At 38.9% G+C, this 24,894-nt stretch overlaps 2 pseudogenes; one reads left to right on the top strand and one right to left on the bottom strand.

Annotated features, from left to right (window-relative positions):
- Window positions 1-5,331: 5,331 nt before the first annotated feature.
- LOC137225757 (small ribosomal subunit protein uS14-like) lies at window positions 5,332-5,500 on the top strand (annotated as a pseudogene).
- A 146-nt stretch (window positions 5,501-5,646) lies between these two features.
- On the bottom strand, window positions 5,647-12,454 carry LOC137225985 (small ribosomal subunit protein uS9-like; annotated as a pseudogene).
- Window positions 12,455-24,894: the final 12,440 nt, after the last annotated feature.

Here is a 24,894-nt window from a genome sequence, read left to right as displayed (position 1 = left end):
TACTGTACAGTAAAGTACACAAAAGCACAACCACTTGTAGAGAATGCATGCACTTGACCATGTATGCCAGACAAGTGAACTAACTTACATGATTGGACATGCAAATGCACGTTCCCATCTTTGAAAGTTCGCTACTTGAAGGTTCAGATGTAGGGCACTTACTGTACTCGAATCAGACTGTTTAGATTGTAGCCCGACTCCATCCCTTATTAACTATGTGACTTTGGGCAAATTTCTTAACCTCTCTTATTTTGTTTCTCTTATCTAGTACATAGATATAATCATAATTTCTATATGTAATTGTGTTGCTGTAAGGATTTAATGAGATAATTCATGGAAAACAATTACCATAATATCTAAAACTTGTTAAATGCATAAGACCTGTTAGCTATTGATATCACTAATCACTTGAGAAATGGCCATTAAGATTGCTCAACACTTAAACTGACCATATTATGATTGGTGAAATCAAACTTCACACATATGTATGGTTATTATAAATGGTTGTTATCTTGTCCGAGGCTAACTTGTCAAAACTGATCACTTTTCCAGTAAGAGATAGACATAACTTTACCTTGATCTTTTCACTCTTTAACATTGTGTTTTCAAATGTTTAACTTATTTGAGGAAGTAACCCTGTGTTTTGAGTTAGGTAGATATATCAACATGAACCATTTAAGTAGACAGTTTAAGGTAGGATTTCAAATATTATTTTCCAACTTTACAGAGAGTAGATTTTATTATGTACCTAAATACCAATTGTGCTGTCTCTTGGATTTTATTTATGTAGTTTCCATTTCTGTCAATGGCTCATTTATCTTAGAATTCAAGGTTAGATTTACCTTTTACTTTAAACTGTTTGTTAAATCTCTACTAGATAAGAAGCATTGTGCTGGATGCTCGAGGTGACTTAGGCCATTTTCTGCCTTCATGTACAATACTGGACATATCCTAGGTAGAAAGAAATTTACTCTAGAAGGAATTTTCACAGCATTCTCAAGAAAATATTGCCATAATAAATAATTTTCGGTACGTGGCACACAGCTTAAGCACCTTTTCTCTTCTTCCAACCCCAGTGGAAATGAAAAAGCAACAACCTTTATGAATATACTTGAAAATCATCATTGATTGTTTTTATTTTGTCTGTGCCAGATGGTCTGTTGTCTTTTTATCTTTTCAAGGAAGCTGCAAAATGTTGTAGAAAGATTATTTAACAAGGGCTAAGAAAATCCAATCTGGTCTTGGCTTTGCCTCTAAGCCTTTGATTCAGTGATATCATAGACACTGTTAATAATAATTTCATTCAATGATATGACACTGTGGATCAGATCAGGAGTTTGGATGCATCTGAAAAAAAAACTAGGTAAAGTCTGGAATATAGATTTAGAAATATAACCACCAACTAATTATTACACAGACAAGGATCTGAAATAATAATCTAAGGTAGGCAGGGAAGGACTAAGTAGCATTCTTCTATATAGTGTCCAAGATCTGAGGTTTTGATTCAAGCAAAGTTGGGCATATATTATAGCAAATGAACACAGCAAGTAGTTAATGAAAATCCTATCTTCTTAAGGATGGTCCAGTAGCAGGAAAAAGGAGCCCAGGACTTCATCTTGGTGTCTGGGATTCAAGGGAGAAGATAAATGCAGGAAAAAAAAAAAAAAGAAAGATGGACTATGTAGTACAAAGAATGTGTCATCCAGAGACAAAATGGTGGCAGAGGGTGAAGATTTAGTAAAAGGAGATTGAGAAAACTTCTTTATAGGGCTCCAGAAGCAAAACTGGTCTCATATATTGGGGAGGGATGGGTAAATGATGGTGTATATTAGTTACCTATTGCTGTGTAACAAATTACCACAAAATTTACCCGCTTAAAACAATACACACGTATTATTTTCATAATCTCAACGTGCCAGAAATATAAGCAAAGGACTTTGAGCATCTTAGAGTGTCTCAACCGAGATTGCAGTGAAGGTGGTACTCAAAGTTGGGATCTTATCTGAATGCTCAAATGGTAATGACCTGCTACCAAACACCATGGTGTTGGAAGGTTTCAGTTCCTAGAAGGCTGTTGCATTGAGGGCCTCCATTCCTTGCTGCCTGTTGACTGGGGGCCACCCTCAATTCTTTGTTCTGTGTGACTCTCCACTGAGCAGTTCAGAGCATGGCAGCTTGCTTCCTCAAAACCATCAAGGAAAAGTGTCTGCTAGCACAATGTAAGCCAAAATCTTATGCAATTTTTAATGGAAGTGGACTTCATCACTCTTACTGAATTCTGTTTGTTAGCAGCTATCATGGGTCTAGCCCACACTGAAGAAGGGAGGGGATTACATAGGTCATGAATACTAGGAAATGGAGATAATTGGGGGTCATCTTAGAGTCTGTCCACTACAGGGAGCTAACATTTTATTGAGCATCTACTATGTCAAGGTATGACACTCGAACTGTTATGTACAATACTCATTTACTTGGAGGTCCAGCTCTCAAGTTGTGTGGACTTCAGAAGCATGGAAACAGGAAGGATAAAATTGTTAACTGTAATAAAACTTTCCCCCTTTTGTACCGCAGTTTTTTTCAGCTGTAAGAGAACAGGGTCTGGATTAATGACTCATCCAGTTCTTTAGTTTCATCCTTTCAGTGCTTTCCATATGCCTGTCATTGACACCTTTCCCAGTTTTCCAGATTCCTTTTTAATTGTGAAAGCCAACATTATACTCACTTTTTATAAAGCGTTGGCTTGAGTGTGACAAGGTTATAAAGAGTTACTATAGTCTACAAAATGTACCTCAGCACAGCATTTCTGAAAAATAGAACATAAGCCACATTTTTGAACATCAAACAATTTTTCCATTAATTATGAAAATTTACCGTAAAATAAGCCTATTCAAAAAAATTTAAAAAGAAAGGAAAACGATATAAGCAAGAAAGAAGGGATGAGGGAGAAGTGATAAGAGGTAAGGTGGAAGCAACTGAGGTTTATGGAACAATACTGTGTACTGGTCAGGATGTTAAGGGACATTAGACCTTGTAACTTTGTTTTGAAATTTGAGCAATTATTTTTTCAAAGGCTTTCTCATATATTTTATATGCGTCTATTGTCTTCAAAAACTCTGTCCCTGTGTGTTCCTTGCATTTTCTCCAAATTGTCAATTACCATCTCATATCACCCCACTCCCCTCCTCAATCCCTTGAGATTAATTTTGTAGAAAACATATAACATATGCCTTTGATAGCAAGCTCAACCTGTTCATATTTCTGCTCTCCTTAGTAGGAGAAAACATTCCCTCCCAGGATCCCCATGATAACTGGGTTTCAGATCTAATCATGAAAACCAGCAAGGAATTTACTGGTTTGCTGTCTACCTGCTAATGCTGGTTGGAGCTAGAACTGAAATTCAGGTGATGTAGATTGTGATTCTCATCTTTCATGAATCAGTGATGGTTCCAATTTGTGTTAGTACAGCCCTTCTCCACTGGGTCAGCAGCCTGTCTGGATTCAATCACAGTTTCTAGCCTGGGTTTGACTCAGTAGCTCAGTATAGACACACTTCAATGCATGGTCTTTTACTGCTCTAAGGCCAGTTTCAAATAAATAACTGGCTAAATGATTTCCAGATGCTAAAATAAAAACTATACAGATGCAAATATATTACATTTAATTTCAAGGCTGTTTAGGGTTTTTACTGTGCCTAGAGAAGGCAGCTATAAAAAATGCACATCACTTTAGCAGAGCATACTTCATCAATTACACCATTAACAATAACAATGTGGGAAATAAAGAGTGAAATTGAGTATAATAAAGCAATGAAGTAAATGAATATAAACAAGAAATGGAAATCTCCAAGCAATGAATTAATATTGAATCATAGCTACCCAGAGTACTGTTCTGGTCTTTCTTGAAAATATGATGGTTCTGACTACCAATCAACAGGATTTTTAATCACTTTTCTCATAAGCAAGTTTTGGGACTTGTGCAACCATGCTCCTTTTGCCCTGTTCTCCTTATAACCCATGGTACACTCTCCCAAGATGGCTCTATGAGGGGTAGTTCATGGAATAAGGAGCTCTCCTGTCAATCAGCCCCAAAACATTGGGTTCATTAGCACCACTCACACTGTATCTCAGCACTCGTATAATGCTGGGTGAAAATGGATTAGTCATCTCTAAGGTTACATGACTGAATGTACAAGTGGGCACAAAAAAGGGGAGAAGTTAGGGTACAGATCTGTCCTCACCGTAGCTGAAATGACATCCAATCAGAAATTGCCCACTGTATTTAAAAACATGTAAATCGACACTCAGACTAGGTGGCATTGGAGGAAGGCCTCTAGATATACAACATCCCAGAAAGAAATTAAAGTGAGAGTTTCACGAAAATCAGATTGATAATTTGTTTATGGAAGCCATGACCTTAAAAATGACATGATCTCATTATGTGTAAGGTTTTAAACTATGAATTCATGATGTTTCTTGGGAAGGTAGAAAGGAGAACTATGTCATTGAATGGGTCTATAAAAAATTTTAAAAATAGGACATTTAAATTAATTCAAAAATCCTTTAAGAGGAGAAAAGTAGATCGTAAAGAAGAGAAAAATAATCTAGCTTCATGTGAATTCATTTGATAAACTAAGAATGCTGAGTCAACTGTCTTTTTATAGCAATTCTTGTAAAGTCATGAATAATAATGGAAACCCTTTGGTTCCAAACACATCACTTGACCAATAGGCTAAAATAACCATGAAGAGAGAAATCCACAAAGTTTAGTGAGGGGAGTGGGAGTGAATACAAATTTGATTCCATCAGAGCTGAAGCAGAGAGAATCTCTTAACAGTCGTGTCAGTATGATAGTGTGGACGAGGTACCTCTCCACACATACCTAAGATGGGAGGAGCTAGATACAAAGGTGCTGCAGCTGTCCTTTCATCCTTGTAGGTTTTAACTTGAACTTGAAGCTTTCTCTCTCATTAGATTTCCATCTCATTGCTTCTGTATCTGTATGTTCCCATTCAGCCTGGCTTCAAGTTGGCAATTTATGGTCTTGTTTTTTTAACTCAGTAACTTCCCTTTAGTCTCCAGGTCTACCCATCTCCTTCAACCCTTCTCATTAAAGCCCAGAGACCAGTGAACTCTGCCTCAGTATCCAGTACTGGCTCCTGATCCTGACTTCAACACCCCAGTCCTCAGTTTGTCTAAATGGAGGGACTGTATATATTCCTGCAGAACCAATTTGTGAGACCAAAGCAAGTTGTCCCGGATATAGCATAATCTCTGAAGATTCCACTGGTACATGTCTCTTTGTGTTGTGCCTCATTGCATCTGAGAAAGTAAGATGGGTCATCAACAGCTCTACTGGAGCCACCAGAGAAAATTCAGCCGGGGTTCTTGCCCATGCCACATCTGCTTAAACTGGCATGTATAATCCAGAAATACTGCTTCAGTGTGTGTAGCCAGTGTTTCCTCAGTACATAAAGGTTGTAGGTTTCATTAAGTTGGACTAGGTGAACTCCCTTGAATAGACCATCCAAGACATCTACCTTACTGCAGAAACAATGCTAGCTCCTTGTACTTTTTTTTTGTTTTAAACTTCAAATCCTACAACCACTGTTTATTATAAAGGTGATCCTTGATCCTCATGATGGGTTCATCAGTAGGATTTCTGGTAGTGAGCACAGGCACCAGGACCTACAAACATTTTGGATTCACAGTAATGAGGATCAGCTGCCAGCAGGATCTAGTCATACAGGGTGAGGATGTCTTTGATCTCCACCTTGGAAGCCTCATCCATGTATTTCTGGTAATAGGCCACCAGGGCTTTGGTGAGGGACTGGTAGATTGTGTAAATCTGGGCCATGTGACCACCACCCTTCACTGAGACTCAGATGTCCACCCTAGAAAATTACTCCTTGCCCAGAAGCAGAACAGCCTTCAGTAGCTTATACTGCAGTGTGCATGGCTTGATCATCTCCAGGGGTGCCGTTCACCCTGATGAGGCCATTGCTCCATTTGCAGTGTGCCATGGCTATGGCCATCTTCTTGCTTGCATCTGAAGATCTGCACCAACTGCAGAGGGCCCTTGGATCACAGGGCTGCTGGTGTAGACAAGAGCTCCTCACCTCATAGTGCTGTAACCAGAAAAGTGTTACATGTACACATCTTTTGCTTGCATATTTTCTATCCTGCACTTGCTCTCCAACTTTGCCTTATGTCTCCCAGACTCCAGGAAAGAATTCAACTGTTGAGGTTGAGGGGAAGCCAGGAAGCATGGTGTAACAATCACTGGGCAACAAGTGAGGAGACCTGGTTTCCAGACCTACAGATGCCACAAACTAGCTGTGTGACCTTGAGAAAGACACCTAGGTCAGGTGACTCACTTACAAAATCAACAAGTTAGTCTCAGTCAACAAGGCTCTCCTTATAGCTCTAACTTCCAATGGGTTTTATCAGAGAAGATCTAGTATTTTGCTGTATTTAAGAATCTGTGTTTTCCAAATTCTAACTGGATGGATCAAAAGTGACAGGAACTTAGCTGAAGTTCTAGTGAAAGAATCTTTGCATCTTTGCCTGTAGTTTTCTCTCCCTAACTTTGTTCCCACCACAAAACTAAAGAAAAACAAAATATCAGTGGTTTATTTTCACATCTATGAAAAAGAAGCTTCCAAGAGACTTTCCATTCGTGCATTCAGATTTATTGCACTACGAACCAGTGGGCTCCCGCTGCATTTATTTAAACTTCTGTCACTATAATTGTGAATATAGCCAGAGGTCTCCTGTGAACTGTGAGAAGAAATGCTGAATGGCAACAAAAGTAAACAAAGCAACATCTTACTTTCTATTCTCCTGGCTGCACCAGTGGTTTTTAATGACATAAGAAATACCCAGAAGCTACAGTTGAGTTAAGCATGAGCATAAATAAAGTGACAATGCAGCAAGCTAAAATGCTCATATTCTAAATTCTAAAATCAGATTCCTTTCTCTCCAGGCAACCTTAAAGCTGAAGTTATATTTCTTCCCCCCTTACAAAATTTATTTCACCAGATTTCTTTTCCAAAATGGAAACTGTAGCTCAGGAAACAGAGTGGACCTTGGGTGAAGTTCATCTTATGTCCACTCCCTTCCATCTCTTCTGTGCCCTTTGACCCTGAAATAGGCTCTTTTCTCATCCTCCCCAGGAACAGAGCATCTTCAGGATCTCTCAGGTCCCAAAGTAAGGCCAGTAACTAAGGATTACAACAGTCCTAAATATGGAATAATGTAAATGGTTGCTCTCTTTTTGGTATATGTAGCTTATCAATAGAGTGATCAGGGAACTGACCGGTTCTAACTATTCTAACTGGCATTTTATCACAGTTAGAGCTAGGGTTGTCCAAAGTCTAGGGGAGGTGGTAGGAGCTGTAGTGAATAGGTATCTCTAAGTTACAGTGGCAACACACACACAGTGCATCAGGTGAGACATGAATTGGGGCAGGTCACCTGAGATTCAGGTAAACAATTGTTATGAAAACCTGGATCAGATTGGCATCAATGAGATTCTGAATGAAGATGCCACTGGCATATGAAGCAGGGGATTAGGATCAGGGAACTAGACTTCTAACCACATCTCCAGCACTGATTAACTTTTTGGCTTCAGGAGAAAATTTTCATTTTTTCTGAATCTGTTTTCTCATCTGAAAATATATTCATTTGGTTATTTATCCAAGTAAAGTTCCATTTAATATTTTTTGTGTGTGTGTGGTACACGGGCCTCTCACTGCTATGGACTCTCCCGCTGCGGAGCACAGGCTCCGGACACACAGGCTCAGTGGCCACGGCTCACGGGCCCAGCCCCTCCGCGGCATGTGGGATCTCCCAGGACCGGGCCACGAACCCATGACCCCTGCATCGGCAGGCGAACTCCCAACCACTGCGCCACCAGGGAAGCCCTTAATATTGTTTTAAAGAGTGAATAGTTGTAATTTACAGGCAAAGGGAAGAACAAGAGAAAAGAAACATGGAAATCTGAAAACACTCAGCAAGTTAAAAACCAGAAAATAATATGACCAAACTGCATGAACTTAAGAGCGAGGCAGATGAAGCTGGAACTATTTGTTGACAGAGTTGTGAAGAAGCTTTCATGTCATATTGTGGCATCAGAACCATGTAGACTAGGCAATGGAGACACACTGACTGTTTTTAAGTAGGGAAATGGCGTGATCAGGGGCGTGGTTTGCTTTATTTCTTGGAGTATGAATAATGCTATGTCTCTTTTTAATATTGAAGTTTATTTACTTAAGCCTCCATTTCTCAGATAAGCAGGGACTCCAACCTTTTTCTCTAGATCTCCACCCTACTTCCACCAATAGTCTAAGACTAGTCTAAGAATTATATAACTAACTCCAAAGAGAATAATCATGATCCTAAACAATGGACTACAGACCAAGAGGGGGGGAAATGAGATCTGTTTTCTGCTGCTTCTGCTTCTGTCACTGACGTTGTTGAAAAGTGGCTTTCTCATTCAGAGAAGTGGCTTCTTTATTGTTTTTTTAAATAAATAAATTTATTTATTTATTTTTGGCTGCGTTGGGTCTTCGTTGCTGCTTGCAGGCTCTCTACTCTTCGTTGCACTGCGCGGGCTTCTCATTGTGGTGGCTTCTCTTCTTGCGGAGCACTGGCTCTAGGGGCATGGGCTCAGTAGTTGTGGCTCGTGGGCTCTAGAACGCAGGCTCAGTAGTTGTGGCACACTAACTTAGTTGCTCCGCAGCATGTGGGATCTTCCTGGACCAGGGCTCGAACCCGTGTCCCATGCACTGGCAGGCGGATTCTTAACCACTGCACCACCAAGGAAGTCCCATAAGTGGCTTCTTTAAATCTGATATTTTCCCTGCTCACTGCTGCAAGGATCACATTGCTTGATCTAAAATGTTTTGGTTTTTTTTTTAAGTGGAAAACAGTGGAGGTTTCTGTCCAAGTTATGGTGACCTCATGTAGACAGGGAGCTCTACACCACCGTTACCCTGATCTTTCAAATCCAATTATTTTTATTTGTTTACACAGTCACTTCCCCAGATCTCCCAGGAAAGTTGTATCAGAACAAGTTCTGGTATCTACACTAGACCCACAAATTCCCTTTGACCTTCTTATTTTGTCTTTTGAGTCTCAAAGTCCCTTCTCGTATTCATTCCAAGTCCATACCTATTTTCTATTACAGAAAGAGAGACATTTCTTTGTGGAGAAAAATCATGCTGTGTTACCACTGTATTTTAGATAACAGCCTGGAACAATTTCTCAAAGTGAAAGCAACCTGCACAAAAATTACATGGGGATGACTAATCAAAGAAATACAGATTGCTTAGATTACTGGGTCACTTCTAGACCCAATAAATGGGACTAAAAATGGGCTAGAAATCTGCATTTTTCAACACATTCTTCCAATTCTTCCAATGGTTTTTTCCAAAAGTATGAGAACCACTCGCAGAGCTGTTGAGGATAAATAGACCAGAAGGACACCAGAAGTGGGAGACTGATTAAGAAGTTATTGTAATCATATAGACAAGCAATTATGAGGGTTATTACTGTGATAAAGATTGTGGTCAAGGAGGAGAGGGAGGCATGCATGAGAATCATTTCAGTTGTAGATTTCAGAGATGCATTTCATCCGTTGGTAGCATTCAGATTGGAATCAAGTTGATCCAGCTTATAAGTGTGTATGAGGTCACCACTCTTACGAATGGTTCTCCCTGCAAATTCCTCAGCTACTTTGCTTGCTGACTGGGCACAATGCACCTGCGTCCAACTGATTCAGCATTTCTACAGAATGGGGGCTTGGAAGTAGTTTTGGTTACACTTTTGATCATGCTTCAGCTACTTTATTTTACACTCATAAGCACTAACACAAGCAGCTGGGATATAAAAGGAAGGCATCAAGGTGGATGGATGTTAGACAGACCCTATGCTGGGATAGCCAACAGGAGCAAGCCGACCACTGTCCACTTGAGATGTGAACACACATTTTGCAATTCATTCTGTTACCACATGACCCTGCCAGGTCCTGAGGGCAGCTTCCTGAAAACTCAGAAACCCTAAGTGTATTGCCATGAGTCCTCTTGTGCTTTTGAATCTTCAGTCTAAAACCACCAGAGTATATTCAAGGGATCAGCAGGGATGAAGACATGAAAGAACAGAAAATCAAATGTCACACATTAAAGCAGTAATCCCCACACTCTGTTTTAAGGGACACTACCTTTCAGGGGTTCAGTAGGTTTGTCTCAACAGCAAACACAATAAAGTAAATTGGTCAAATACAGGTTTGAGTGTTAACCAACTCTCTCTACCTCACAACTACCTAGAACCGCTAACACAATAACGTGCACAGAAGCTGTAGGGTAACCCTTGGGAATACACACCCTGGAGCAGGAACGCTGAGGTTCAGATCCTAATTGGGCCACTTACAAGGGTATCAGTCCTCTTTGTGCTTCAGTTTCCCTGTCTGTAAATGACAAGGAATAATCATACCTGACTCACAGAATTGTCAGGAAAATTAAATGAGATAATGAATGAAAGGGCGAGGGCAATGCTTGGCACATGGCAAGTACTCCATAAAACAAGCTTAAAAAAGAAACAAACAAACAAGAGGGCAAGTAGCACTTTGTGAACTGACTTGACCTAGAATGATTTAGGGAGTGATACAGGATGATTATATTTTTGGCTACCATTTGAACTCCATAGATCTGACCATATTTCTTGGAATCTTGGAAGTTGATCAGGGAGAGAAAAACATCAAAATGCTCTTCATTCATATATATTTTTCTTCTGGAGAACTTATTTTTCTGATTTCTAAGTCAGAGACTGTGGTTTGAACAAGATTGGGATGTCTATAGGTAAACATGAAAGTCTATAGTTTTTTTCTCTACTGAGATCATAAGAAAAAGAATAAAGTCTATTCCCCTGTATTTCTGACACTGGGCATTAGTGCCTCGACTATTGGAAAATTAAATAAATGCTTACTGAATAAATTTCCTTATAGATATCTCCTTAAGCAATTTGGGTAATGAGAGAAGAATTTGCTGTTCAGGTTATTTGCGTAAAAATAAAACTGAAACTCCTAGGTGAATGGCTCACAAACCATGATCTATGGACCACTGGCAATCCGAAGTGAATTCCTTGCTTGGGTGACAACTTGAGAGATCTCAGAGTAAACCAGATTGTCAAATAATGTTGCCTACAGGAACCTGACATAAAAATGTGTGATTCCTATTAAATATCAGCCTTCTGTCTCTATTGGAAAACCCACTGCAGGAAAATATACTGTGACAAAACAACCTTTTAGTCAGTGTATGAATAGTCAATTATTAGGAATCTCTGGATGTCTGTAGCATAGGTAAAGTTACGTTAATTTATGTGAAGCAGTAGTTTTCAACTGTGTCTACATTTTAGAATCATAAGGATGGGGAGATGGGGGAAAGGCTTTAAAAAGTAATCATACTCCAATAAAGATGTTAAAAAAAAAGTAATCATAGGGTCCCAAACTCAGAGATTCTAATTTCGTTTGTTATAATTATATTAAATAACTTGTTTGTGTCATGTTTCACAGAATATTCGAAGGTAAGTAGCCATTTTCTCTAAAGGGAAGATTGACAGAGACTATCCAGGAGAATTTTAATAGAAAAGTTGGTAAGAAGAACATGAGAATACTTATGAACACCCAGTGGGTGGACTGCAAGGGGCACTTCTAGAAGTGGGGACAAGAATGAAAACTAGGAGGTAGAGGCATAGAAAACACAATCTTCCTATGTCTCTTTTCTGCCAAAGGCAGTTAAGGGTGTTCCTGGCAATGAGCCCTGGTAGAAGAGCAATGATGATGACAATGATAATGATGAATATAATGAGGCGAGTTAACAATTATCAAGTTCCCTCTATATAGTGGGAACTGGAGTTTTTCTTATTCAATTCTTACAACATTTCTAAGAAACAGATATCGAATGAGCATATCCAGTTTCCAGTACATACTAGTCGCTATAATTTTTCTCCTCTCCCTTGTAGAAACAATTTGGGATACTTTGATCTTTAATAACTGTTGAAACCAAGAGTCAACCAGATGAAAAATTAATGGACTTTCTTGGGAAATTAAAAGCTGGTTCAATTATAAAAATTATTTTTCTAACTACATTTCCTTGATGCTCCAGAAGACATGACTGAAAGACAGATACACGCGCACACACACACACACACACACACACACACACCCCTCTCTTGTGAACTATTGACATTGTTATTTATGAAAGCCCTCAGGAAGAAGTCAAAGAATTCTTTTTCTAGTTGCCTGGATTCCAGGTGCTCTCAAAATTAGAAAGATGTTCAGCTACACCAAGCATGCGAGGCACTAACCCAATATCATGTGGAACCCGGTGGTCAACCAGAACACCTGAAGTGAGGTTTGAATCCAGATGGCCAGAATGATTCACTTTAGGGAAAGGCATTCTGGCTTATGTCTAATTGTTAATGTCTTTATATAGTTATCATAGTAGTTAAAAGTTCTCAGTTATTTTCTGAAAACTTTGTGTAAAGGGAGCAATGCCTGAAAGTTTGTTCATTTTGCCTCTGAATCACACAGACCTTCCAGACAATCCATTTAGGAAACGTTTCTTAATTTTCTCACTTACCACTTTTGGATAATATAAAATAAATCTGTGCTCAGCTTTTGCCAAGACAATGCACTGAGGGCTACCAGTGTTCCCTGGGAATCATTACTTTGTTTTGGTTTGCTTGGGTTCAGACCCCTTGAGATGGCCCTTGAGTTTCAGGTTCATTTAAACTGCTGAGTTGGGCCTGGTTTCCATCTGCAACCATAAAATTTATTTGAATTTCTCCAAACTCAGCCCAGGTTTGCTGAAAACTCATCTAAGCGTTGGCTAGGGTTCATTGAGAGGTTTGCAGATCTACTTGATTATTTAGCTGTTCAGAACCCCAATTTTCAAATTGCCAGGTGAGAACTTTACCTGGTTGGAAATACTCTCATCTGGAGGTACTTGCTAGCTATTCAAGCACAAGTCTAAAAGCTGCATTTTTTAAAGTGTTAAGATATCTGAAAGGCAAATACATGTCTCCAAATCTCAGAATGCTTCTTGAATTTTTCCCCAAATGAATAGTAAAAACATACATTTATTAAACCCTTCTTGTATAGAGCATGTGCCTTTATTCCCTGCTAGGGTCTCCTTTTTCATTGGAAATTACTGAGATATGCTTTCCAACTGACTCATGTGAATTACAATTTAGCAAATGTGAATGAAGTGGGAAAGTGTCCTGATTTCAAAATCATTTAGAGACTAAAGAGTGGGTGGAGACAATGGTACATGTGGAAGTATATGTGTGCCAGTATGGGTGGACGGATGCAGCTTTATAATTAAAGGCAGAAGAATGGATGATGGAATACATTTTTGAGTTATGGAGGGACATGCAGGGCAGTTTCTAGTGAAGTGTTGTGTCACAGATGAAAAAAAATTAGTTCCAAAATTTCAGAAGATTTAATACAATTTAAAAATTTGTCTTTTCAAATAAATTTTAGGAACAGTGACTAATTTTATTTTTTCTCCCCCTCCTTCCTCCAACAAGCCTTGCTAAATCTAACTTAAACTCAGATACTTCAGAATGATTTATATCCAAGACATTGTCATTATTTTAAAACATGTTCTTCACTTGTAATAACTTTTGGAATACTGCTAATCAGCTACTGTTTCTGCATATCCAGACCGATACATATGGCTAAAATAAAAACTACAATTAAGATTTAAAATTAGTTTGAGGGGCTTCCCTGGTGGCGCAGTGGTTGAGAGTCCACCTGCCGATGCAGGGGACACGGGTTCGTGCCCTGGTCCAGGAGGATCCCACATGCCGCGGAGCGGCTGGGCCCGTGAGCCATGGCCGCTGAGCCTGCGCGTTCGGACCCTGTGCTCCTCAACGGGAGAGTCCACAGCAGTGAGAGGCCCATGTACCGCAAAAAAAAAAAAAAAAAAAAAAAAAAAAAAAAAAAAAAAAATGAGTTTGAAATAATTATAGCTAACATTTTAAAAGATCATTCTGATGGATCTCTAGTAAAATTCAGGTTTGATGGTGCCAATATCTAATTTTACTTTGTCACTAAAAATTCCAATTAGGTATCATTACTATAAATTTCACAGTCCAATAATAATTATATGAAAACAATTAGAAAATAAGGCAAAAATTAGAAGGTAAGGTAATGAGTTACATGGATAATAGATTATTTAATTATTTTCTGGTACAGAGAAACCATTTCTCTAAATGTGCTTATAACACAAAACTGGCATATATACATATTGTTACAATTTTACACAGTCCATCCTGGTGAATATTCCAGATACAGTTAGAGACACCTTTTAGAGGTTTCATAATTCTGCTATTTTTGTTGTTGTTGTTGTTGTTCTTTTGCGGTACGCGGGCCTCTCACCGCTGCGGGCTCTCCCGTTGCGGAGCACAGGCTCCGGACGCACAGGCTCAGCGGCCATGGCCCACGGGCCCAGCCGCTCCGCGGCATGTGGGATCCTCCCGGACCGGGGCACGAACCCGTGTCCCCTGCATCGGCAGGCGGACTCCCAACCACTGCGCCACCAGGGAAGCCCAATTCTGCTAATTTTTATCTTCTCTATGAAACTTAAAAATGTTTGCTACTTACAAAGTGCATATTAGTCCCAATGATTCACACATAAAAATTCACTATTAAATCAGGGCATACTCTATGAAGCCTGTCTTCAATGGTAGTTCTGATTCTAGAAAAAAGGTATTTTTCGTGGCATAATTATTTTCATCTATTTGGCCTCACTACCCACAGCTGGTGGACGCATCCACGGCTAGATTCCATGCCTTTGCCGTAGACCAGAATAATCCACTGATTTCCTTGGGCACTTTGGAAATTAATGGCGTTGTCTAACATTTTCATTCCTGATCTGGCTTGTAATCATTGCCCTCCTGGTTTGTGTGATGCTCCTCAAACGAATGCAGACCTCAGGTCATTTAACCCTTCCCAGCTTAGCCACCTCTGGATGCTTGCCACCCACAGTCTACCCCCCAAGACAGGGACCTACAGTGCTCCATTTTTTAAGCTAGTTTAAATGTGAACTCACTTGCACCAAAAGAGATTAGGGAGATGTCTGAGATTAAAAATGTCAAAGGCGTTATCTTTGTCTCAAAACGTGTATAACTGCTAAAGGACCTAGCTGGAAAGTATTTAAGTAAAGAGGAAAACAATCCACAATATTTGTGTCTGGTCCTTTAATCTTGTCTTTATCATTCCAGGAAAAAAAATAGATAAGAATTATATTTTAAGAAATCTGTGTGTAAAATTCAGGGTTACTGAATATGCTTATCTCATAAACATACTTCTAGAAGTTCTAAACACAAAAGTAGATGTTTCCTCTGAAACAAAGGTTTTAATTTACAAGTTTTTTAAGGTTATAAAAATTTATTTGCATATTAAAAAGCCTCTAGTTTGGCCGACCTTTTAAGGAGTTATATACATTCTGTATTCATCAAACATTTATTCATTCCATCCATGATTTAGTCAATGTTATGGGTTAAATTATGTGTGTCCCCCCTGCCACCCCACTCAAAATTCATGTGTTGAACGTCCTAACCCCCATTTCCTCAGAATGTGACTGTATTTGGAGACAGCCTTTTTACAGAAGTAACTAAGTTAGTATGAGGTTGTTAGGGTGGACCCTATTCTAACCTGAGTGGTGTCCTTATAATAAGAAGAGGTACGGACGCAGACATTCATAGTAGGACGATGGTGTGAAGAGACAAAGGAAGAAGATGGCCGTCTATAAGCCAAGGAGAGAGGTCTGGAACATGTCTTCCCTCACAGCCCTTGGAAGGAACCAAACCTCCTGCCACTGTGGTCTCAGACTTCTGGCCTCCAGAACTGTGAGAAAATCAATTTCTGTTATTTAAGCCACTCAGTCCACAGTACTTTGTATAGCAGCCCTAGCAAATTAATACAATCAATGAAACTGCATTGGGCAATCAACCATATGGAAGGTGTGCTAGGTCAAGTTGTAAAAAGAATGCCAAGAAGATTTTAAGAGCTAGGGATACCAAACACTGATACACAAAAATGAGACAGTGAAGGGGAAAGTGATGTGGTGGGGAATGGAAGGGAAACAACATTTGTGGAATAGCTGTAGATGGCAGCCCTCTGCAAATTGTTTGACATGGGTAACCCAATATAGAACATACCAACGACCCAAGGAAGCTAAATGGTCCTAATGATAGTGGTGAATACAGAAGGTCTCTTGGCCAACCTCACACAGAAATACAGGAATTCTTTTTAAATCTCTCTCTTTCATTTCCTTAAGGAGGAAAGAAGATCCAGGGTGAGGAGGGAGCAGCTGACTCGAATTTGCCATCTCGGTCCTTGTGATTTCTGTACAGGAGCATCTTCCAAGTTGATGGAAGGGCTGGGTGGCCTTGAAGATTCTCTCATTTTTTATGATGTACAGGGTGTGTCCAGAGATGATTTCTTTTCTAATAATTAAGTAATAATGTTTTCCTTTGGCCACAGAGTATTTCCTCCTTTTACTGCTGTATTTGCCCCCAAAGGCCATTTCAACAAAGAAGGGAGGTGACATCTTTCATCACCTGCATGGACTAGGTGTTCTCCTGACAAGTCCACTTATAGAATGGATGCAGTCTGGCCTCTTCTCTAGTACCCTCAGCAGTCAAGTTGTCTTAGTTAATTCTCTCTGCAGCCTTCTAAAAATTGTTCAGTCTCTCTTTTATAGGCAAGATTAAGATCATATTTTAAGTAAATAGCAGAATCTGGATTTGAACTCAGAATTCTGTGAATTCCCAACACCTATCCTCTGTCCACTCCCTGCAGTGGTGGAAAGTGGGTAGAATTCTGGCCATTTAAATGAGCATAAGGCTATTGGTCCCACAACAATATTTTAATCGAATAGGATTCAACTTCACTGTGTGTTAGAATCACCTGAAGAACTTTTAAAAGCACAAATGACCAGGACCACGTCCCCAAAGATTTGGTTTCAGCTGGTTTGAGGTGAGCCAAGCATCAACACTTTTATAGGTTCCTAGAAAATTCTAATAAACATTCAGTGTTGAGAACTTCTACCATAAACAGAAGCTCTACACTATTGGGGGAAGATAGGAATAGGATATTTCCTTAAATTTTCAAAGCAAATGAAATCTGTTAAATAGAACTTTTATAATTAGCTGAAGAGTTTTGACTGATTTAATAGAAATATACAAGGAAGGGACTTCCCTGGTGGCGCAGTGGTTAAGAATTTACCTGCCAATTTAGGGGACATGGGTTCAAGCCCCCCGGGAAGATCCCACATGCCACAGAGCAGCTAAACCTGTGCACCACAACTACTGAAGCCCCTGCACTGCACCTACTGAAGCCCGCGCGCCTAAACCCGTGCTCCACAACAAGAGAAGTCACCGCAGTGAGAGGCCTGTGCACCTCAGTGAAGAGTAGGAGCTGCTCGCCACAACTAGAGAAAGGCTGCACACAGCAACGAAGACCCAATGCAGCCAAAAATAAATTTAACAAATATATATATATACAAGGAAGTAAAAGACAGAAATCAACACACAACTGGACATTTTTTCTCAGAATATTCAATTTGTAGACATTATTAATCATTGTTATTAATTTTTAAAAATATTTATATCTTTGTCAAACCCCAGAAAAAATACTTAGAAAATCAAAACCCAGATATGTATGATCCGTAGCTAAAATATATGTCTTTGTTCCTATAAATTTTACTTCTTCAGAAATAATTAGAAACCTCTTGCTGAGAAATTTGTACAGCCTGTCTTAAGGTCCTTCATCAAGATACAGTCCATCCTACTGCCCAGTTCTTTCTCATTGTTCCAGATCCAGACTGTTCATCTGATGCTTCGCTGAGAACTAAATGTTTTCTTTCTTCCTTAGGCTTCAAGATTGAAGTCATGGTTTCACTATTTGAAAAATGCTAAACTCAAGCTGAACATGGATTTTAGTTCCACTGCCATGTTTAAACATTTTTTGATAGAAAAAGCTTTATTGCCACTGATTCAAAGCCACAAACATGCTTTGAATCCAATTCAATATACTTCTTATTTGTTTCTGATTTTCTTTTTTTTCCCCTTTTAATTATTATTAGAAGGTATAAATTTCCAGAAAAGCTTGGTCCTGACAAGGCTCCATTATTTGCACATGACAAGGTTTATCAAAAACAGTTGGATTTTTCTCAGAAGGCTTTTATGTTTCCTCCATAAAATATAAATAAATGAAAAGGATTAGACTTAGGAAACGGAATAATTCATCACCAATGTGAAACAGTCAACCGGTTGCAGATGGATAAACTGAAGAACTAGGGACACTGCTCCAGGCAAGAAAACCCTCTTCCCTGTGCCAATAAGACATCTTTAACTTCAATAAAGTAACAGGACCTGTTTTGTGGTTTGTGATGTCATTTTAATTTATTAACCTTCTTTTGTTTTTTAGCATTTAGTATATACATCTAAAGCTGGTTTTGACTCTTTAAAATCTATCATATTCTAACGTTGACTCAAAGCTATAGTAGTTTCCTCTCTCTCCCCTGCCCCTTTTTTCCCTCCTCTCCTTCCCACCCCCAAAAAACGGAAAAAATAAAACAATACGAAAACATACAAAACACTGGCCACTGCAAAGGCCGTGGCTCTGAGCTGCCTAAAACACCATGTTTAGCAGATTTTGTATTTCAAAACCAATAATTACTAATTTAAGAAAACATTCACTTTTATGTGCATAAATGTTATTTCTCCCTACCCAGACAAAATCACATATTTTAGCTAGTTTAACCTAAAATATAATACAATTACTTTGGTTTATAGATCTGTCTGTAATATTGTCTGCACTGCTCACCATGCAGCCTCATTCTTGGTGAAATAGAGATTCATGGCACAATTTCCCCTTAAAATCTGTCTGAACTTTCGGAAATAAGAGACTTTTCAAGTCCCATATTCTTTCCCTGCACTTCCATTCATATCTAATAATAATAGAGTGCTTTATAGTATATAAATCATATTTCTGTTTAAAAGTGACCTTCTCCATGACCTTTTTGTCTCTGCCTGTCAGCACGTATTCTTCTAGTAATAATAAGCTCTAGCCAGGAACGAGGACTCAAAATTAGACTGATTCCAGGAACCGCCCTTATGAAGGCTGGGATATGGCTTATTTTGAAGTTAAATAATTTACCAATTTTCCCCCAAAGTAGACGTGAACAGGATGAGTCATTTTAAAAAGAGAAAATTTTACTGATAGTTTTGAAAAGGAGAAGAAAAAGCCAATAGTTTGCAGTTTCAGAGAGCCCCCTGAAAATGACGAAGTACATTTACATCATTTTTTGTTACAACCAAATTGGGAATCTATTATTTCCTTTTAATTCTAGCACGGTTCTTAGAAGCCAAAGACATTAGAACCTTAGTTGGCTATCTTTTCACCTGGAATTCTTTTGATCCTAGAATTCTTCAAAATTTAAAATACTATACTATAATGATTCGTTTTAGCAGGACACATTATATACTGAACCGACACTTTTTCAAGGTGTATTAACATTCAATTACCAAGCTTAATACAAACACCCTAGGCACACAAGTTTCTAATTTTAATATCTTCCCCCAAAAAAGGTTTCCCTTATGGCTGTCACAACTATATTATTTATTTAGAGAGAAAGGATACAAGCTAGACCCCCAGAAACATTTGAAACTGACTATCTGATAATAGATTGAGAGACCTGTTTTTTCCCTTTCAAGTAAATGATTTCATTTTAAATCACTGATGTAAATTTTACACAAACTTTATTTTGGAATGAATCGTAATAAAAAATGATTCCATTAGGTTAATTTATATTTCAACTTATTCTACATTCAGTGTTGGCTTGTAACTGTGAGTTAATTTGTTTTACCTAAATACACAGTTAGGAAGGCATGGGAGACCAGGGGTGCAGTGTCACAGAATATAAAGGACCTCCCCGCCACTGAAGCTTTTTAGGACAGTTCTATCAAGGAAGAAATAAAGGAGGAATATGGGTTGCCTCCAAGATCACAGAATCAAGAAGTGTCAGCCCAGTCACAAATCTTGCAGATCATCCCCAAGAGCATCCCTCAGCTTGAACCAGGAGATGTGGCTTTATCTACCACAGTCAGGAGCAACCTTGGTCAAGGATCTGGGGAGATCCAAAAAGCTGTGTCTTCTCTTGGATATTCACCTTCCAAACTGACATGTAATAAACACTGAAATGTTTTGAAGGAAAGTAGCCCATTTACCTGTCTTGAATCCCATGTTCTCCCCACTCAATTGAACATGAAAAGCTTTGTACATGGTGAACCCTCACATCTTTTCCTTGTATTAACACTCGATTTCCTAGAACAGTGTTTGGTGGGACACTAATTTGAAATTCATCATTTTAAGAATAATGGAATGAAGTCCAGAAAAATTAAATATTAGCCCCAAGTCTCACAGGGAGCAACTTTATAACCCCAGCTTCATAACTCTCACATACCCTTAATGAACACTTTCAACAAAGAGACTAATTTATATACTACTTGTACACAGGTGAGTTCATTGCTTGTGATCCGCCCATATTCTCATTTTGACTGATTGATACTTCCTCATGAGAGGAAGTTTATCTGGGGACCCACTGGCTCTGGGCTCCATGAATGGTCATGGCAATTGTCAAAACATGAGCCTTTTAATAACATCCTATCCGATCACACACAAAGACACATGGCTATACTCACTGGTAAGCTGAGTGCGATAGAAGATAAAAGAGCCTAACTCATATGCTTAGACCCTGCCTTTAATAGATATCATCCTAACATCTGTTTCATTGGCTGAGTTCCCCTGGGTATCTTCAAGTGGACCCGGCATCTCATTTTCTTTCCCTGGACTTAAGGTGGTTTGCGAAGCAGAGACTGTGGGGAAGTTTCTTTCTTCTTCTCTTACTCACATCTGTGTATAACTTTGATTTCTCTCAAATAATAGTGAATGAGCTTACAAGTCAACCCCATTGCTCAAAGTGTTGTAGAGTACTGAGATCTAGAGATACTAACTACTCTGGCATGGGATTTGTCTGTGAGCCCAAGATCAAAAGGAACCCTTGATGGACTGGAAGAACCCTTAATGGTAAGCAGAAAGAAGGTGCCAACAATTGCTGGGCCATGATACACATCACTGTCCTGACTGCCCCTATGAACAACTTTCATCCTAGTCCTTTGAGTGTCTACCAGGGACCAGGTGGGAGAGAGTCAGGATCTGTGGAGTCTTCAGGGTTGAGTTTAAAAGGAGGATCAGTTGGGAGGTGGCAGTTGAATTATTGAGCTGTGCTCTCTTGTTTGTGTCAGCAGCAAGCTATTCTTCTTTGTCTCTGTCTCAGAGACAAACTGCAGGCCCCAGGCCTATCAAAAACAGTGACGTGAACCACAAAGAACTCTGTGGAGGAAAGGGAAATGGTGCTTCTTTTTCTTATGGAAGTGATTGTTGATCACATCACCATGTTTAAATACCAAGGCAAAACAACACAGATGCAAAAGCATCTATGGATCCTTAATCATTTGTGGTGCTGTTTCTCTTCAATGCCAACTCTAAATTTCTGCCGGATGTGTTATTTTTCTTTATTATTTTCCTTTTAAGTCAAAACTTTAGTGCAGTGTTTCTCAGAGTTTAATGTGCATAGTAACCACCTGGGGATCTTGGTAAAATGAAGATCCTGATTCAAGAGGCCTGGGCTGGGGTCTGAAAGCTGCATTTCTAGCAAGCTCCCCTGTGGTGCTGATGCTGCTTTTCCACCACACATTTGAAGCATCAAGTTTCCAGTATATTATAACCATGACTGAGTTGCTGCTACTGTTAGGGTTACATACTTGTAAGCCAATCACGGAGCAGCAGATTGACTTCACAAATAGTTGTTTTGAGTTGGTATTAAAAGTAGGGAAGTTTACTCTTGTAAAGTAGGAAGGATCTTATTGAGAATAAATGAATGAAATGAGGACATTTCAATTCAACTCCTTTCATTTATCATCTTAGCTCATGAGCTTCAAAACTTTTCATTTAAAAATGAATTGTAAAACACCATTATCGCAGGCAAGTTTCAAGCGCCACCTGCCTGAACTTTTGCTCTCCTCTAAAAACCAATACTGATATTATACCCCAAGGTCACCTCAGAATTCTCTTTTTGTCAACGTCACCTTTGCCAGAAGGGGGCAATTAAGTCAATAGTCCAATGAGTTTTGTATATTTTTGAAATTTGATCCATTTTTATTCACTTCAGACACTATAAAGGTTAAACTCTGCACCTGAAATATACAGTTGAATCATGATTACTTATCCCAGCCAGTCATCCTGTAGATGTATTCTAAGGTGCTCACTCAACCTCTTCATTTTGAACAGGTAAGCACAGTTTTCAGAAACCAAACAATGCTTCTGGCTAATTAAGTCACTGAATTAGTCAGACGTTTTTTAACTTTTGTAAGAAAGAATAGGAACGGTGATGGAAAACCTCAGAACTTCTAAGGATTCCTGATAAATATGGCCTTAGTCATTGGCAAGAAGTAGCATAAGACCCAAGGCCTCTTTCACATGTGCCAATGCAAACATAATGATCCCAATCCAAGATAATTTTCAAAACCTATTTTCATAATGTTCCTGATCATCCTGGGTGGCATCAATCTTGCCTTCCTACTATTACAGCATTTTTTAAATTTTTATTTATTTATTTATTTTTGGTTGCGTTGGGTCTTTGTTGCTGCACGCGGGCTTTCTTTAGTTGCAGTGAGCAGGGGCTACTCTTCGTTGCGGTGTGCGGGCTTCTCATTGCAGTGGCTTCTCTTGCTGCGGAACACGGGTTCTAGGTGTGCAGGCTTCAGTAGTTGTGGCGCACAGGCTCAGTAGTTGTGGCTCGCAGGCTCTAGAGTGCAGGCTCAGTAGTTGTGGCGCATGGGCTTAGTTGCTCCGCGGCATGTGGGATATTCCCGGACCAGGGCTCGAACCCATGTCCCCTGCATTGGCAGACGCATTCTTAACCACTGTGCCACCAGGGAAGTCCATATTACAGCATTTTTAAGTTGAGTTGTTATGAATGTTTCTGCCTCTTTTTCTAGACTGTAAGTTGTTCAAGGTCAGTAAATTAATCCTCTTAATCTAGGCATCTCAGAGAACCTAGAATGAAATCTTAACATAAAGAAAGGGCTCCACAAATGTTTATTGAATTGAAGCTTATCCCAAAAGATATTTTTAAAATAATCTTTCTGATTTGTTAGAGGGAGAAATGACTTTGAGTTAAACTAAATACAAAGCAAGATAAATCTGCAACAGTATTCTTTACATAGAATTCTATTTCTTCTCTACTTTAGAAAGATCTTGGGAAAACTTTTGGTCAGGACAAAACACTTCCCAAACTGACCTGAAGTGACTGAGACACCATTAAATAGGGGACTGAAGGATGAGAACCTTCCTAGGAAAGGAGTGCAGGGATAGGACTTCGAATTTGTTGGGAGGCCTTGAGTACTTAAAGCTAGACCAATGATTATTAAACGACGCTATATCAACAAGACAATATCTTCTATGTATCTAATTAGAAGGTATGATGGTTTTACTTTTTATCTTCATTGGCATTTTTATTAGAATGCTAAATACATAGTGAGAAAAGGTAAAAGTGCCCGTGACTTTGTTTCCCTTGTTACTTTTCAATTGCAATCCAAATAGAAGAGTCTTACTGTTATCAATGTGAGCTCTGTTTAAAAATCAAAATTTGTTCAAATACAAAATTGCATGGTGAGTATTGGTTCCAACAGTAGGGTACAGTAGGGTGTGTTAATTTGTTTTAATCAAAAAGTAACAACCACATTGCGGGTATTTTAAACATAAATGTTTAAGTCCTTCCCTCCTCTTCTCTTGAGCTCTGTTACCATGAACGACCAATTCCCCACCTGCTCCCCTCACTTTGACCACCCCCTGAGCCCCTTCCCTCCTCTGTCCTCTCTTCTCCCACTCCTTCCCTCTTTCTCTTTATCAAATAGAGATACTCTTCCATCATCTCCTTTTTTATTTCAGGAGAGACCTCTCAATGGGACATTTGATCAATTTGGGATTCTTTACCATGGAGCCTTCTTAGGAGTCCCATTGTAGCAACATAAATTGTAATGAGATCGAAGAAAGATTTAGATAAAAGTGATAATTAATAAACTGAGAAGCACAAAATGCTATCAATTAACTTTATTATCTTGAGCATTTAAAAAAATGCATTGTACTTTTTGTGTTTGCATTTGTAGAACACTGCTGGAAAAAGAGGCCAATGTTACTGTTTTTGTTGACAGATTCTTTGCAGTTTATCAAAACACATATATACAGAGAGGATCCAACAGCTTAAATAGCATGTTCCTCGTGTGTTTATGTTGGATGCAAACTCTGTTCTTCACGTATCTGGAGACTAGAGTTTATATTTGTTCAATCTCAAGCTTTATTGACTACCTTCTCTAATTCTATTGATGGTTTAATGAAGGACTAATCTGTTATATGCATATAATTTCTTTAATTCACTACTAAAATGGAGCAGTTTTCTTAATATAGTTTTTTGAAACTAGAACATAATTTGTCTTTACTTTTCCTCATACTCTTGACATCACTGGGGTGTTTGACATGGATAGAGACACAAAGTGGCATGAATTATTTCAAATGTCCTAAAAAATTAAAACAAGCAAACGTTTAATAATCCACAAGTCAGATATCATAAGGAAACTTACTTCTTGGTAAAGGTATGACCTCAGAGCTATAAACCCTTAGCTTCCAAGGGTGTAAAACAAATTATAAAAGGACTAGGCCTAAATTCTCAAGGGGTTAAAACAAGTTTATGTCCTAAGAATTGAT

Source organism: Pseudorca crassidens, chromosome 6 (genome assembly GCF_039906515.1).
Source record: "Pseudorca crassidens isolate mPseCra1 chromosome 6, mPseCra1.hap1, whole genome shotgun sequence".
Taxonomy (NCBI): domain Eukaryota; kingdom Metazoa; phylum Chordata; class Mammalia; order Artiodactyla; family Delphinidae; genus Pseudorca; species Pseudorca crassidens.
This window is presented reverse-complemented; position numbering and strand designations above follow the sequence as displayed.